We start from the raw sequence: 17,719 nt of genomic DNA on the forward strand, positions 1-17,719 counted from the left end.
GAAAGGTCAAGCTGGTGGGACACTGTCTGCAAAATATGAAAATCTCCAACTTATCTGTGATTATAATCACAGTGTGCCACATCATCTGTTGCCTTCAGGCAATAAGCATCTGGATGGGAATATGTCAGACGGAGCAAATTAATTTCATAATGGAGCATGACACATGGTGAAAAAGTTCCACTCAGAGACATGCAGTAGAAAATTGTGTATCTTGTTTTGTCTATTTACTGCATACTTATCCATGTAGCTGTATAAAAACTGTCAGCATTATTGATCATAAAACTAGGGATCGACCAATATGGATTTTTTAGTGCCGATACCGATTTTTTTTTTCATCTGCCTTAGCCGATGACCGATACCTGCTGCCGATTTTCTTGAGCCGATATTTGGAGCCGATACTGCTTTTGCTCCCTTAATTTACATCATAAAAACCCTGCCACACTGGATTTGTTTTCAGAATCTACTCTGCCATTTCTTTAAAAATAATAAACAAAAACACAGATCAGTGTCACTTCTGCAATCATCTTACATTCATATCACCCAAATTATGTGTGCAATGTGCATCATATGGATGGGTGCACTGCATATGGTCAACTGTGCAAGGGTAAAAGGTTTTCATCAACATCTACAACACAGCCTTGACGATGCATTGCTTGCTGACATATTATAATCAGGTCATCAATAAATGTCCTTTGTCAACACATTTTAATAATTTAAGAAAATAATAAACCTGAAAAGTATCCATTGAAATAAAGTGCTTGATTTGTAATTTAAGACTGCCACGGTGCTGGAAGCCTGCCAGGCTGCCTACCAGCACTCTGCTAGTGGGGGAGGGGCAGTGCATGGTCTGCACGTGAACTGCAGCATCTCCAGCAACACAGAGCTGCCTGTGGACGCCTGTCTGTAAATAATGCCGGGAAAAAACTATCGGTGAACGCAGCAGCCACGTATCGGCCGATATCATGCTGATACATGTAAAAACGCAAATATCGGGCTATCACTACGTAAAACCCCTTCTAAATTGAGCTGGAATGTGTAATTTGATCTGAACTCCCTTACAGTATTTGCACAAATCATCTTTACACAAATGCTCTTCACTCCACTTATCCACTTAATGCCTTCCATAGTCGTACGATGCTTACACACACACACACACACACACACACACACATGCAATGTTAAGGATTTGTTGCATTTAAGTGCGTAAGTTCAGTTTGCTTAATTCTATCATCCCCCAGGATCAGGAGCAAACGTTACAATGAACAAAACCGACAGGAAAGCTTTCGGCTCATAGCAAAGTGCAATTTCTTTCCCCCGCTATCTCTAAAATATTAACATCAGAACCAGCTTTGATCTCGTTTACCCCCTTAAGTTGAAACTGCGGTCAACTATGTACTTTATTTGTAAATAAATGACCTGTAGAGTGTGTTAGATATGGATTTTTGTTTTAAAAGTAGATTCCTTTGAGAGCGCATGGACGGTTCTGTAAGGATATTGAAGTTGTTGGATAAACAGTCCTGCATAAGTGTGCATCTGCCTGATGCATGCTTAAAGGTCCATTTTCAATTGGGATTAAGAAAAAAATTAACACAGCTCGTTAGATGGTTGCTGCTGCTGCCCTAACCTGTCTGTTTAAATAATGACAGAGAAAATACATGTATAAAGTAGGTGATGTATATACTCTTTTTATAGTAATATCCAAAAATGACATTTACTCTCGCTGTCACATCTGCCTCGTTGATCTTCACCCGTCTGGTTGAAAGAGAACTCAGCCAAAGAGAAAAAAGTAATCTTCCATCAGCTGAAAGAAAACAAGTCACAGATGGCGAACAGTGAATCTAGCAGGGGCTCTCTCAGTCATCCCTATACTTCCCCACTCCCTGTATTGTTAGTTGGACTCCTGACCTGCAGGTCCGGCCATTCAGAGCCACTGGGCTGAGAAAAGATAATCAAAGTTCTGTGTGGTCGAGAGGAGAGGGACATCAGGGCGATAAGGAAAGGGGGCCGTGCCTCGGAAATAGATGGGAAAAGGCGGATCTGAGCTGTCCTGAAGTCAATCTGTGTTCATTCAAAGGGAGAGAATGAAGTGGTGTGGTGGTGGGGGAGAGAGTGGGGGAGAGAAGAGGACATCGCCTCTGGACATCCCGCATCTCTTGCTGCTGCTGAACTCTTTTAATAAACATTAACAAGGGAAAAAATCAATACCCTGAACGGGTGACTTCCTTGTGTTCCCATGAGTTGCTGCAACCAGCTAAGAACATGTTTGTGTGAACAGGTAGCAGTGTGGGAATGTAAGATTGACATAGGAATTGTTTCCAAATTACATATTACATTATATATTATTATTATTATTATAAGTACAGATTTGTACCAGCGTATTGACACTAATCTTCCTTCTATGTGCTAAAGAAAGAATAACTCAACTGTATGGTGTACAGTTATCTTTATGCATTTAAAAAAAAGGAGTAGATTCTGTTTATGCACGTGACATAACACACCCTCTGGCAGTCATATTGGACGTTTCTATGAGTAACAACAGCTGATAAAAGCTTACTGCATTGTTACACTGGCATTTATAAACCTCCCACCATGATGAACTAGACAAGGTCCATTTCTGTGCTCTTCGTGCTGTTCCACCAATGAAGGGACTTGAGGATAATGATGTCATCACATATCTTTATAGAGTTGCGCAGTTGAAGGTGCCGCTGTGTTTCCTCATTCTGTATTTACCATTCAAATGTTTTCTTTCAACAATATACAATATCCTCCATGTTACTTAACATAGACCCACAGTAGTATCCTGGATAACTTAAAGTCTACAGATTTATGTTAGGACCCCGGCAATTTGGTGTACTCAGGCTTGTACCTTTAACCTTTTAACAAAGGACCATATACACACCATATATACATATATACACCATAACACGTGTTAATCTTTTGGACTGATGATTAAACCGAGTATCATGACGATCCGAGCAGTAGAAGCGCTCCAACTGTGTGTTTATTTCTGGAACCAGGAGTGTGTGAAATAGCTCCTTCCACTTTGCAACTATATAACTCATGGCCATGAAATTATTAAGATGATGTGAAAGTGTTCTGATATGGGGACTGCTTTAGGGACAGCATTGTTGGTCGACTACTTTGGATCAGAGTGAAATTTGGCACAGATATTTAAGGTCTCCAGAAGATACATCCTCTCTGTTGACTCCCTGACTTTTCATCTTCACATTTTTGGTTAAGAATGAAATGTCTCTGACAACTCATTGCCATAACATTTGATTGAGACTTTGGTAAAGTTGTAACTGCTGGATGACTCTGCGTTTGTGTTTTTTTTTGTTGGGACCCCTGCTGCACTACCCCATAAAAAAAAAAGAGGGCGTCGTTTTTCATGAAGAGTTGTACTGTCACACTGAACTGTCTTAGAATAATTGTGTCATGCACACAAATATGCCTGGCCTGCATGGCTTCCAAGACACCATACATGAATATAAACCAGGTCAACATGAAGTGAAGACAGGAAAGGGGACAGAAAAGGGATGACATGCAGCAAAGGGCCACAGGTTGGACTCGAACCCGGGCCACAGTGAGGACTGAGCCTTGGTACATGGGGCGCATGCTTAACCAGGTGAGATACCAGGGCGCCCCAGCATGTAAATCTTTTCAAAACTTTTGAATAGGTTTGATAACGTAAAGACGTTAGCATTCCAATTTTCAACCATCTGCACCAAAATGTACCTAATACTTTTATATTGTCACTTAAGTCATTCCAATACAGAAGCGAAAGGAACTTACTTTGTTCAAGACCCATTGTTAGCATGTTGTTTGTTCCATCCTATTTGTTAAGAACCTTTCAGCCTGTAGTGGTCACCAGCTGGGATTTCAGACATTTAGTCTTGATGACAAAAGGCCGATCATGTCACCACCATCACATCTGACTGACTGTGTGTAATAACAATATGTTGCCTGTACATACTGTATGTGAACATGAAGGGCTCTATATTTTGTGGTATGCATGATTCTCACTGGGGCTTTATACCAAGTGGGATAAAATGTTTCATTTCAAAAAATCTCACTTTTATCCTTGCCTGTGCTCTTTTGGTATTGTTATTGACTCACCATGAACGTGACTAAACCTGACTGAGGTGGGACAACAGGCTCAGTGGGGGGGTGGTGGGGGTCAGGGTTGAGTCAAGGTGTAGCTCTCCCTCAGTACAGAAAATAAAGATTTAGCTTTTTGTGTGATATGATGTAGAAACAGATGGTATGGTGAAGAGAGGTTAGTCATTTCAGTGTAAATGAATGAATGGATATCTGCTATTGGCAGCTACAGACTGAAAATATTTTCAGATTTCAAAATCCCAAACTGGATGCACCTTTCTTTTGTGTTGAGTATCACCGTCACATGGATGCAACAGTCCTGCTTTTGGATTGATTGTTTAAGGTCATTTAGAAGTACAGTAGTCGTTCACAAAACTTCCTAAGGCTAAAAGTAGCTCAAAGTCCATCCATCCATCCATCCATCGTATAGACTAGAGTAGTGGTGTAGTGTAGTTGTGTGGTTGTAGTGAGTATACTGTGATTTTTCCCTCTCAGCTTCATACTCGCCCGTCCCAGAGCGACGTGTCCCAGAGTGACAACCCTATACTTTTTTGTAACGTTGTATAGCATCGGCCTCATCTGGCTCACTTTCTGTAGTCTCTATAACGTTAACGTCTGCAGTGGTGTCACCCGAAGTGGCAGTATACCTTCTGGGGCAGGCTTACCAAAACACTGAAAGAGTGTAGTTTAAGTTCGCTTTCGTTTCATATCTCCGGTAGTGATTTATATTAGTTCATTTCAAATTTTCAAAAATTCAAACCAAGCAGTGTTGTTGCTCGCAACACAGACGGGGTAAATTTATGAATGAAAGTGTGAAAGTTCTGTCACAAAAAAATGTTTACGTATCCTCATGCTTTTGTAAGTGGGTATATGGAAATCACTGATCTTTCCTGGTAGGTATACGCCGTATATCACGTAGATTACACCACTGGTATAGAGTCATTTAGGAGGACTCCTAATGGTAACATAACAGTTCTGAATGAAAATGGTCCTCATGGTCATATTTACATCAGTGTACATAATGCATTCTCATACAGGGTGTGGACAAAATAACCACCTTGCAATCATAGGAGGATTATGAGACAATATGTCCCTGGGCACAGACATGTAAAAGGCCCCACCACCTCTCCTTCATAGGAGCAAGACTCACAGACTTTATAGTTACGTAGCCTCTTTTTGATTTTGTTGTTTTCATTGTCTTTGTAGTCGTTACACATCTCTCTATGGTTTTGTGTCTCTTCGTGGTCATGTTGTGTCTCTTCGTGGCCATGTTGTGTCTCTTCGTGGCCATGTCGTGGCCATGTTGTGTCTCTTCGTGGCCATGTTGTGTCTCTTTTTTGGCCATGTTATGTCTCTTTGTGGTCATTTTGTGTATCTTAGTAATTTTGAGTGTGATTTTTAGTTGCTTTGTCTCTTTGTAGTCATTTTGTGTCTCTTTGTGGTTGTTTTGCCCCTTTTTTGTGTCATTGTTTGTCTCTTTATAGTCCTTTTGAGTCTCTTTGAAGTTAGATTAGATTAGATTCAACTTTATCGTCATTGTGCAGAGTACAAGTACAAAGACAACGAAATGCAGTTTGCGTCCAACCAGAAGTGCAAAAAAGCAGAAAAGTGCAATGTGATCTCTTTGAAGTTGTTTTGTTTCTTTCTTCTGTGGTCATTTTGCATCTCTTCTTAGTCAGTATGTGTCTTTTTGAGTGACATTTTGCTGGTGGGACCCTGGGCCTGTGCCCGGTAGACCCGTTGAGTAATCCACCCACGCCTGCAATATAATGCAATCAAACACCACCATCAAGGCCTCAAACCCATTTGAACAAACATCTTTTTGAAACAGTGGTTATAATGTCCCTGAACATCAGGGAGCAGGTGTGTCTTTATTCCTCAACCTCTGAGCCATTCATTTCTGTAGCAAATGAGTTACCTGGACAGATGAGGATGAACTCTCTGTCCACTGATGCATTTACCACTCTGCTAGATTTGGCTTCCTCCGTATGATTACCGCTCGTTTTTCGGTTGGAGTCGCTTTTATTTAGTTGAACCATGCCATGCATGTTAAACCACTAGGTATTTTCCTCTCATGACAAAAGAAGAATGCATTGCTTCAAACATGTATTGATCCATACATGCATTTATCTCATTAAGACCTGATGCAACATAAGCGGGTCACTTCTCCGGCAGCGTCAGACACATTCTTAGCCAAAAGGGGCACCTTCAGATAAGAAGCTCTGCCAAACAGGAGGACCGGGCAGCTGCTGAGATGTGTTCAGTGTCAGCTACTATTACCAGCCACATAACGCACACAAACACACACACACACACACACACACACACACACACACACACACACACACACACACACACACATATACACAACTTTATTCCTGCTTAATTAAACCCGAAATCAATGTATTTTGCTACAAAACTAACAGCATTTTCATTCTCCTGTATATTGCCGTCTCTTTTTTAGTGCTTTTGTGTGTGTTTGTAAATTTCTGTGTGTGAAAATACCAGCAAGATAGAATCCCGCAGCTCAACCTTGCAAGTAGTGTGTGATAAAGCTATTCTATCAGCCAGCAAGTCGGTGGTTATTGCATCCGTTCCGCATCTGTGAGCGCTCTCCTTAAACTCAGCAAAGAAGCTCTTGGAGAAGCCCATTTACAAGAAATTGAATCACTCTTTGGAACACAGAGTGGCCTGGGCCCAACATGGATACAAAAAATAAATCCAAAGTTGTTTCACTTCAGCTGGGAACTCACATATGTGTCTCGCTGTATCATATACAGGTAGGTCTCCATAGAGACAAAGAAGGAGTGAGCTCATGCATGTTTAATCAACATTTTCAACGTACAGTCAAAACAAGCATTTATATTCCTTGAGTCAATATCCAGTGTGGATGTGTAGAGGCTGATCTATGTTTAGCCATGCAAATGTGGGGATTAAAACTTCAGGCAAGGCTGGAGAGCAGAGGAGCGCTTGCTGCTAAATTAGTCATTCCCATAGAAATGCTTTCGCAGGCACATAGTGTGCATGCACGCTCACAAACTCTGACTGAGACCCAATTTTTTGTTGCTCTTCTCTGACAGAATGTAATGTAGAATCACTTCAACAAAGCATTTGATGTCAAGAATAAACTGTGAATCTACTGATTTGCTGCGTTTCTATGACAAGCCACCCGGCATGGTGAGTGATGGCCTCTGGATCTGACAAACAGCATCCCAGAGCCATCGCCCATCCACTTCAGCATCAATCAACCCGAGGCACAAAAATTGCCCCAAAAAGCCCATTTGGTTCTTTCATTGATGTGTTTCCCTCAAAGGTAAGTCATTTGTTCCATACTCAGACACTCTAATTGGATTGTAAATCTTTGGTGACGATTAATCATACGACCTGCTTCAGAGGTGCTAATGAGGAGCTATTTTAGCTGGATGACATCACAACAAATCACCTCCAGGCTCCGTGTTTTTTTAACCTGTTTTTGAGAGTTTCTTCTGTTGCAAGAGGAATTCAATTGTCATTGTTATGACTTCCTGGGCCAGCCCCTGGTTTCAAGTTTGTTGAAGGAATGGTGAAAGTCCAAACTAAGGCTCTCTTTCTCTCTCTCTCTCTCTCTCTCTCTCTCTCTCTCTCAACCACCCTTGGGCATCTCACAGCTCCTCTAAGTGGCATATTAAGTTAGTCTGTCACCCGAAAATGTTTTGCCATTTGCAGACTTAACAATGCATTACTGGAGGCGCTAAGGATGAGTGTGTTCTTACTGCATGGCATTTGACCATAAGCGCTGTGTAATATTCTAGTGCTCCTTGTCCTCTTTTAGCTCATTATCAGGGCTATCTTTTTGGTCTCAGTTGGAGGATTAAGTTCTAATCACAGATTTAAGAAAAAGATGAAAGTAGCGACTGTGATGGCACCTTTTTCAGAGAGCATTTTGAAGCTTGGATTTGGGTTTTGCCACCATCTTTGCATTTTGTGAAGCCAGAAAGTCCAAAACTGGTCAGAGAGTCTAGAGTGGCAAACAGCAGTCACACGGCTGACTCCAAAAGGTTGAGGTATCAATCGTAGTATTACTTTGCAGCCAATGAATACTATACAATATGCTGGTAATTAAATAACATTCATGACATAGTGATTCAAGTAGTTGAAATACATTTTTGTAAAAAAAATTTGAAACTACAAACAATTTTGGGCCATAAAAGGAAACAAATTATTATTTGTTTTATTTTTACCATTGCTTCTCTACTGTAATTGAACCCCCTTTGACTACCCCTGCACCTTTTTTTCTTTCATCCTGTCTGCTGTGAAGGCATGCACAGGCAATGCATTCTTCAGACAGCCACTTTTGTTTAGCACAGGTTCAGGTCTCAGGGTATTCCAGGAAGCTGGGATGTCAACTCACCTGTGAAACAATATTTGGCTATAGTTTTTAATGTTTTGAATCTGAATTTGTAAAACTAAACTTAAATATATTAGATGTCAATTAGTCATAAGTATTGATTAGTGCTATATATCAACAAATGTTCAGAGAAGTTGCTGCATGCTATTTTAGAAGATACCTCGCTAGCTGAGTAATCTTGATGGTACAATATCCCCACCTGGACTCTAGTTTCTGGAAGGCCGGTGTCTGACTGATGGATAGATTTCTCTTGTAGCTTTGTCGTAGCTCAACTTCTTCCAGTGTGAAGTAATGGGTAGCTTGCCATGCAACAACTTTATACCATATATATTTTAAAAGAGCGCCTATTAGCTTTACGGCTTTTAGGCAGACTTGTTGGTAGTTTTACCTGTTAAGGTGTTAATCAATGAGCCACATACCATACCCAATTACCTTCAGCCCCAGTTTTGCATCTGTTGTGGTATGAAATCTGTAAATGCGAGGAAGAGCAGAACCTTGTTGCGGATTCAACACTTTTCAGCTCTTGCTCACTTTAGCAGAGTAGTTATTGGTGCTCTAGTCAGTTTTTTTTATTGTCTTTATTGATAGTAAAGTAGAAAATATGATTTCACTTCACACACACACACACACACACACACACCAACTGGTAGCCAGAGTTGCTGTCGCTCCCTTACAAAGAAAACAACGTTATGGCATAAAGCAGAAACAGTACCACTGTTTTTCCAGCACAAATGGAAGCAGCAGAACTTTTGAAAAATGTGATCTTAATGTGGAGAAGCACGAACAATTCCTAGAGCTGGATAGAGACTACCAATAACCTACATCATGGTTGTACAATTGTCTTCTCTGCCCTGCCCACAACTGCTCCAGCTGCCAGTCAGAAGTGATCCCTCCACTCCACAACAGACAACCAAGGAGCAAATCAACTTTGACTGCGCTGTCTGAACTTAGTGGTGGCAAAGTGTTTGACATGCGTGGGTTCGCAGCAGGGATTAATCTCACTGCACTAAAGTATCTCCGTGGCAGCTGTTGGCATGTGTCGTCCACCCCATTGATCAGGCCCGTCTGTGCAGGCAGGACTGCATAACTCTATTTAACGTATAAGGAGTTAGGAAGGCTCCAGGCCTGTCACAGTCAGTGCGGACCGATCCAACTGGCCTCATGCTAATGCAGCCTGCCAGGTCTCCCCTAGGATGGCTTTAGGGAGCACACAGGAGGACTCATTCTGCCTATGTCAATTCGTCAAAACAGGAGAGGAGAACTGTATCTCCAGGTGATCCCAAAAACACCCAGACAGCATGAGAGAAAGAAAGTGTGGGCGAGACAGAAAGAATACGACAACCCAGAGACAGAGGGAAGGCATGAGAGAGATGCCTCTGATCAAAAGATTGAGGTTGTTAAATGGAAAAACACTAACTGGCTACTTGGGGAAAGTAACATTTATTGTCTCATTGATGGAATTAGGTGTGTGTGTGTGTGTGTGTGTGTGTGTGTGTGTGTGTGTTTGCGTGTGCGTGTGCGTGTGCGTGTGTGTGTGTGTGTGCGCGTGCGTGCATAAGCAGTTAGGAACTGTCCCTGTCCATTTGTTTGTTGTTATAGCATTTTGCTAAAACCTGGGGTATAAAACGCCTATGTTACAGCATTTCAAAAGTGCAGGAATTAGTAATATGTGTAAAAAGTTTGGTGTTATATTTCCAGGTCAACACAAGTAAAACGAAATGAAACTGCATCATTCATGCAGAACAAGAATTATTGTTGAGTTGAAATTAAATATTAATCCTTCAAAGCACTAAGGCAGTCTACTGGAAACCACTCCACTTCTTTTACATGATACTTTCACATGAAACTGAAAGTGCATTATTTAAACAGTTCTTGTTAGTTTTGACCTCTACAGTAGTTTGCATTGCCAGCATGAATCAAAATACTCGATTTGCTGGAGCAGAGCTGTCATTTGTAGTATTAGTAAATCCTTACCACAGCTAGTCCGTAGCATCTAATATGTCGCATTGATTAAAGTGAGTGATGCAATACTTTAATTCTTTAATTTTTTTAAGATCAATTTTTTTTTTTTTTTTTTTTTTTTTTTTTTGAACATACAGAACAGACAAATACAACTGAACAAGAACAACAACCCTCTCCCACCCTCTGTGGTCTGGAGGAAAACAAAAACAAACAAATAAACAAAAACAGAAATTACACCTTGCCTAGTCACTCTCCTCTAATTCTTGTGATGCTGAGATCATTAGGACTGATACTTATGCTGCTGCGTTTTTCCATAGTCTATAGTCGATGATTTGGCTTTGTTAATCCTTGCTGTAGAGAGCTCCAGCACAACTATGTCCAGAAGATACGCCAACCACTGTTTTATACAAAGCGAGTGGGGGTGGAGCCAGCGCTGAGCTATCATTTTCTTGGTCGCAGTTGATCCGGCTAGCCAAATTTTCTTCTGTCTCCCAAGTAGGTGTAATTTAGAGTCATCATTAAGTAACAAAACAATCGGGTCACAGCAATCCTGGACAGTAGCGATGCCGGCAGCACAGACCAATTGACCAGATCCCTTTGAACACTACTTAGTATAGATTCATAGTTGTCCTGGACAACTCGCTGTAGTGATGCGTGAATGGTGATGCCCAAATATGTAATTTTGCTTTGGGTTGGTATTGTATCACTAATAGCTGATGTCACCTGTCTGTTGTTCAACAGAAGAAGATTATATTTATTCCAATTGATTTTATAGCTAGAGATTGAGCCAAATTCGTTAAAGATCTTAAGAATTTTTGGAACAGAGTCCTCAAGGTCAGATATGTACAGCACAATATCATCTGCAAATAATGATATTGAGCTGTTATTGGACTTAATCTGGACATTACATATTTTATTTTGCCTTATGGCATGGGCTAACGGTTCAAGAGAGATAATATAGCATAAATAGCAATATATAGATAAATAGCATGGGAGATAGCGGGCATCCCTGTCTCGAGCCCCGCGCGATGGGGAATGGCTGTGAATGCAGGCCATTGGTTGAGACTATGGCCGTGGGATTCGCATATAAAGTACGTACCATGTCAATGCATTTGGCTCCCAAACCAAGCCTCTCCATTACTTGCTACAAGTAGTTCCACTCTAGGCGGTCAAAAGCCTTTTCCGCGTCCAGTGATAAAACTGCTGCCATTGTTGGAAGGTTTTTGGCTTCTTCTATTACATGGAGTAATCTGTGTATATTGTCTGCAAGCTTGACGCTTTGGTATGAACCCTGATTGGTTGGGGTGGACTAGCTTCTCAATGAAGCGTTCTAGGTGCAGTGCCAAGACTTTGAAATAAAGCTTAATATCAGTTCCAATGAGGCTGATGGGCCTGTAGTTCGAGCACTCTGTAGGATCTTTGCCCTTTTTGTGTATGACCGAAATTAGTGCAGTGTTGGTTTGTTGATGAAAGGTGCCCCTCTCTATGGTTGAGGTTAAAGTTTGAATTAATTAATAATTAAAATGATAGGTCCTAGTGTGTCAAAGTACTGTAGTAAAAGTTCTGATGGAATTCCATCCAACCCCGGTGTTTTCCCTTTCTTAGCTGTTTTTAACGCTGATTTGAGTTCCTCTAATGTAATAGGTTGACCTAGTTCTTCTGCCTCCTCTGGGTCGAGACCAGGCAGGTTTAGCTCTTTCAGGAACTTTTGGCACTGTGTCGGATCCGGATTGCAGGAGGATTCATACAGTTTTGAATAAAAGGATTGGAAAGTGGCGGTGATATCTTTAGGATTCGTTGAGATACCTCGGTCCGTGCGGATGCTGTTGATAGTAGCTCTGGATTTGCTTTGTTTTAATTTCAGAGCTAGCAATTTGCTTGGTTTACAACCATTAAAATAGTAATTTTGCCTCACTCTGTGCATTATGAATTCAGCTCTCCTTTTTATCAAATCATTTTGCTCTGCTTGATTTGTGACTAAAAGAGTATGTGTAGATTTAGAAAAGCACGTCTTTAGAGACTGCTCTAACAATTTACAACGTTCTTCCAACTCCGCAATCCTTGCCTCTCTCTTTTTCTTCAAATTTGCTGCAAATCTCTAATACATCCTTTAGTGGCTTGCCAGATGTACGCCGGGTCCGAAACTGAGTCAGTATTGATTGATATAAACTCTGCCAGTTTGGCTCTAAACTCTGTATGAAAATCTGTGTTTTGAGGAAGGGAATTATTAAATTGCCATCTTCTAGATCTTTCTCCTAACATATCACAATGGAATGTGGTTATCAGTGCATTGTGATCAGACAGGATTGCTGGTTCTATTGCTATCGTGTGGAACATTGCCTTAAGTTCACTGGAGCACAAAAAATAATCAGCGTGAGAATGGGTGAGGTGACGTGTGGAAAAAAATGTGTAATCCTTGCTAGTAGGATTGTGCATCCTCCATATATCTGTAAGATGGTGGGATTCCACAACTGCATTGAACATGTCCAATATGTGTTTTTGGGCTTTCATGTGGCTGACCCCTGATCTATCCTGATTTAAATCTAGTACCGCATTCATGTCTCCCCCTATAATTAATGAATATTCATTGAGAGAGAGCAATTCATTGGTTAGGCGCGGGATAAAGATTTCATCATATGTAGCAGGTGCGTATACTGAAACGAAGGCTATTTTCCTACTCCTTATCATAGTACATAAATATGACATCCTGCCTGAAGAGTCTTTACTACTTTTGTCTACGGTGAGTGTGAATCTCCGTGACAGCAACACAATGGAGCCCTTGGTTTTGGTGTCATCACTAGATGAAGCAGCAACTTTGAAATATTTATTTTATAGACGATTTACCTCTCTTTCACTTAAATGTGATTCTTGAATGAGTGCCACGTCTATGTTCTTCCTTCTTAAATAGTCCAGGAATTTAGCTCGTTTGATCGGTCCATTTAGCCCCCTGATGTTAACAGAAAGGATTGAAAGTTCAGCCATCTTCAGAATTTACACATATATATGTCTCGAGTACCCTACCGGAATTCACTGATACATTTGTAGCAAAGGGTGAGCAGTTAGATCTAAGAACAGTGTGGTGAAGACACAAAAAATAAAATAAATCCCCTAGCCCTCCGAGACCGCAGACCCCCTTCCCTCTCCGTAGGATACGTGGCCGCATCAAACGCAGCTCGCACAAAAACTCCAGCTCAAAACTGCCCCTCCTGTCTAAAGTTACAGGTTAACTGAAACAGGTCTAATGCTTTCCTATGTTAAACATGAACAATGTTACAAAAACAACTTAAAACTAAGTCCCAACCATCTATTTAGTTCTGAAATAAACTGTATGAAAAACAAATCAGCCATGTAGGAGTAGTAGACATAGATTATAAAATGCAGTCTACTCAAATGCTCCTTATAATTCGGCTCCCAAGCTCATACATATAGTTTCGACCAGCTATTACGCTCTGAAATAGACTGTGTGGGAAACAAACCATGCAAGAGTAGCAAATATTGATTACAAGATAAGTGTTTATCATGTTCTTGCAGTCCAATCAAATATTTCTCCCCAGCTTGACTCCCAAACTCACCCACCATGTTCCAACCAGCTACCAGTTTCTGGAATAGGCTGTGTAAATTGAGCAGTCTGTGTCCGTCATGTTTTCAGCCTCATCAAACATTCCTTTAAAGTCAGGTCACCAAACTTACATGCCATATCCTCAGTTAAGCTTGCACAGTGTTCCAGACACGCCAATCCACAGTCGTCGGGTCCGCCCGCTCAGCTTCCCGCATCAGACAAGGTCCCCACGCCGTCCTCCGGGCCCGATGACAGCTATCGGTCCAGTCGGGAAGCACCGAGCGCGAGTGCCACATCCCCCTCCTTAATATCCAAATCCCGACAGAGCCTGTCCGCTTCCTCGGGTGCAGTGAATGTGAGCATTCTCCCTCCGTGGTTTACTCTCAGTTTTGCCGGATAAATAAGAAAGTTTGGGATGCCTTTAGCATGCAGCTTGCTCTGCACTCCTATAAATTCCTGGCACCGTTGGGCGGTGAAAGCGCTGTAGTCAGGCTTAAAGCGCAGCGTTGCGTTGGAATCACGAATCGGGCCTTCCTGCTGTGCCTGTCTCGCGCCCTGAATAATTGCCTGATGGTCCTGGTATCTCAGACACCTGACAATCAGCGTGCGAGTTGTTGTACCCTTGCCGTAGATTCTGTGTGCCCTGTCAATTTCGATGGTAGCCCTGTTCCGTAACCCTGTTTAGCAACTGTTTTTGCAAAAATCCAACTCTGAAATTTTTTATTACATTTATATCTACATTGATGTCAAAACCTAGAGTCTTTCAAACATCAAGATGTCATTTATTAATATGCATTCGTGTCTAAATGACATATAAACATATTTTCCTATTCTATTTTAACTGGAAACGCTTCCAACACGCTCACGTCTCGTGTGAAAAATAGGCGTTGGTTCTATTTCTAGCAGGCACGCATCTCACGCAGGCAGTGTGTAAGCTCTAACCTGTTAACATGGGAGCCGAAATATAAACGGACACGCCACGCGGCTGACACGCTCGCGCGACGCATCCAGTGTGTAACCGGCCTTACTTACAGTAGGTGAATACAATGTTATTATTAACGATAGGAATAATGCACAAATCTACAAAAATATAATTAAAGTTGAAAGAAACTGCAATTAACCTTTCTGACATTACCACGCTGATGAATCAAAATCAAATTTGATACTAGTTATAGCATAAATGGTAACCTCAAACAAATACTAGCTAACATGACTCATTAGCAATTGTGAAAAGTTGTATAAGGAGTATAAAACAGGAGACTGAGGTATAACACGCTTTAGGACAGGAGAATACGTTAGGACATGGACAAATGGGACATTTCATATTTAGGCTTTAGGAAAAGTCAAGGAATCACCAAAGTTGGTAGGATTCATCCTCCGGGGAACATGAATGTTCTGTCTGTACAAAAAACTAATGTCAATCCATATATTAGTTAGTTAAGGCTATGCTTAGGCCTATACTACTTTTTATCCAAAAGTCAGCATGCTAATAAGCTTACAATTACAAGGTTAATGTGCTGATGTTTAACAGGTAATATTAGCCATGTTTCCCATCTAAGTTTGGCGTGTGAGCATGCTAACATTTGCTAATTAGCCCTAAACATAAAATACAGCTCAGGTTGATGGGGATGTCATTAGTTTTGTAGGTATTTTTGTCATAAACCAAAGTGTTGAACGAATTCACATTTTGACCAGATGATGGTGCTAGATAAAAAGTCAAGGAATCTCAAATGTCATTACCAGATCATCCTGTGGGGAAAATGAATCACTGCACCAAATTACTGTAATGGCAATCTATTGTCAAGACATTTCAAGCAAAACCATGAATGTCAACGTTATGATGGAGCCTGGGGAAAAGTGAAGGGTTCGCCAAAGTCAGTAGGATTTATTCACTGGGGACCATGCATGTCTGCACATAAAATAAATTGCAATAAAACAGTAGGTCTTGAGATATTTCAGTCTGGATCAAGATGATGAACCGACAGACCAACTTCATTTCATGTGTGCTGGTTGTACCTTTGAGCGAATGTTAAACAGGATTATCCACCCAGCCTGCAAAAATCATTGTGAAGCGAATACTAAACACACACAAAGCTTTTATCAATGCTATTATTAATGGTTGACTGCTCTAGATAGGAAAAGCCAGCTGAGAAGACATTTCACACCGGAATCAGGTAGAAAAATAGCTATTGCTGCTATATCATGGTTCTTCCTACAAACATGTCACTGCTCATTTTGGAGCTTTTATCCAGACAGACCATGGAGCCAGAGTTATTTTTGTCAGTTAAGAAATAAATGGAGCTAATGACTAGATCCAAATGACCATAATAATATTGAAGGTAGCATAGCATGGTATCATATCAGATGTGTTGCGCATCAATTTCTTTTTAAACCTCATCAAAATGTTCCAGTGTCAATGACCCCAGATATACTCCCAGTTGATCACATTTAGACCCAAGAGATAATCCTACATTCACAATAGCCAATCACAAATTAGCAAATGCAGTACTGTCAAACTGGGAGAATATCAACTATAGTGATATTGCATTCATAACATTTGAACAATGCAGACCTTATGCAGAGAAGCACAATAGCTTATACCCTTGATATATATGATGATTAATATCCTGGGGATAGTCTTATGTTTTATAAGACACACTCATACACAAATCTGCTTAAACAAACATATATATACAATTGTAAATATGCATTTTTTTAAGGTTCTGTATCAATTGAACCATGATCATCATAACCATTACTTAAAGGAAACTGCCAGTACTAGACCAAAAACAGAACGAGTCTCATGTGTAAACCAGGATCCAATAAAAGCTAGCTATGGGAGTGGGAACTAGGTGAAAGAGGGATAACTCCAGTACAGTCCATTACAGCTTTAGTCTTACTTTTGTAGTTTTAGCCACCATTTCTGTTTGTTATGATAACATTGTGCTCAATGAGAGCTAGGAGAGGGCGGCAGCAGTTTTTGTTGTTGTTGCATTTTTATGATATTTCGGTTTTACCTCCAAATAAACTGGCTTGTTTACAACCTTTTCGATTGTTTCTATAGTGATGTTGCCTTGTTTCAAGATCTCAGCAGTTTACTCTGTACGTGCAATGCTATTTCTGATAGGAATGATGGCCAAAACTATCACAATAAGACCATGTTTGTATTAAACTGGAATTATCCTTAAAGCTAATATTTTAAAATTTTAAAATAAGAATTTCTCGTGAACATGACTTACTGTAATGAGCAAAGGCTTTTTTTAGATAATGATACAATTTTAAGAATTCCATGTTCATTTCTTAGGACCTTTAGACTGAGATAACAGTTAAATTTACTTGCAATACCAACTTTTTTATCTGACAATATGATTAAATGATATACCATAACTGTAATATTAGGTCTGCTTGCTATTATCTGGCATTCATGCTTTGTTCTTTTCACCTCTTTTTCTCCATGCTGAGAACAATAAGATTGCATCAAAGGAGACGTAAATAATTGCTTTATACCTAGACATAACATTATAGTTAAATTATGAATAATGTTGGATGAAGTTTTATTTATTTTGCCCATGGTGTCTTGTTTATATTAAAAACACTAATTAGTCCTCGTTTGATTGTCCACTCCCTCAGTGTTGGAAGAACCCTGATCCAGCGTCACGCAGTGTAAAGGCCGATGCATGGACGCCTGGGTAGCTCAGTTGGTAGAGCGCGCG

This window comes from Sander lucioperca, chromosome 12, assembly GCF_008315115.2.
Source record: "Sander lucioperca isolate FBNREF2018 chromosome 12, SLUC_FBN_1.2, whole genome shotgun sequence".
In the NCBI taxonomy this organism is placed as follows: Eukaryota; Metazoa; Chordata; class Actinopteri; order Perciformes; family Percidae; genus Sander; species Sander lucioperca.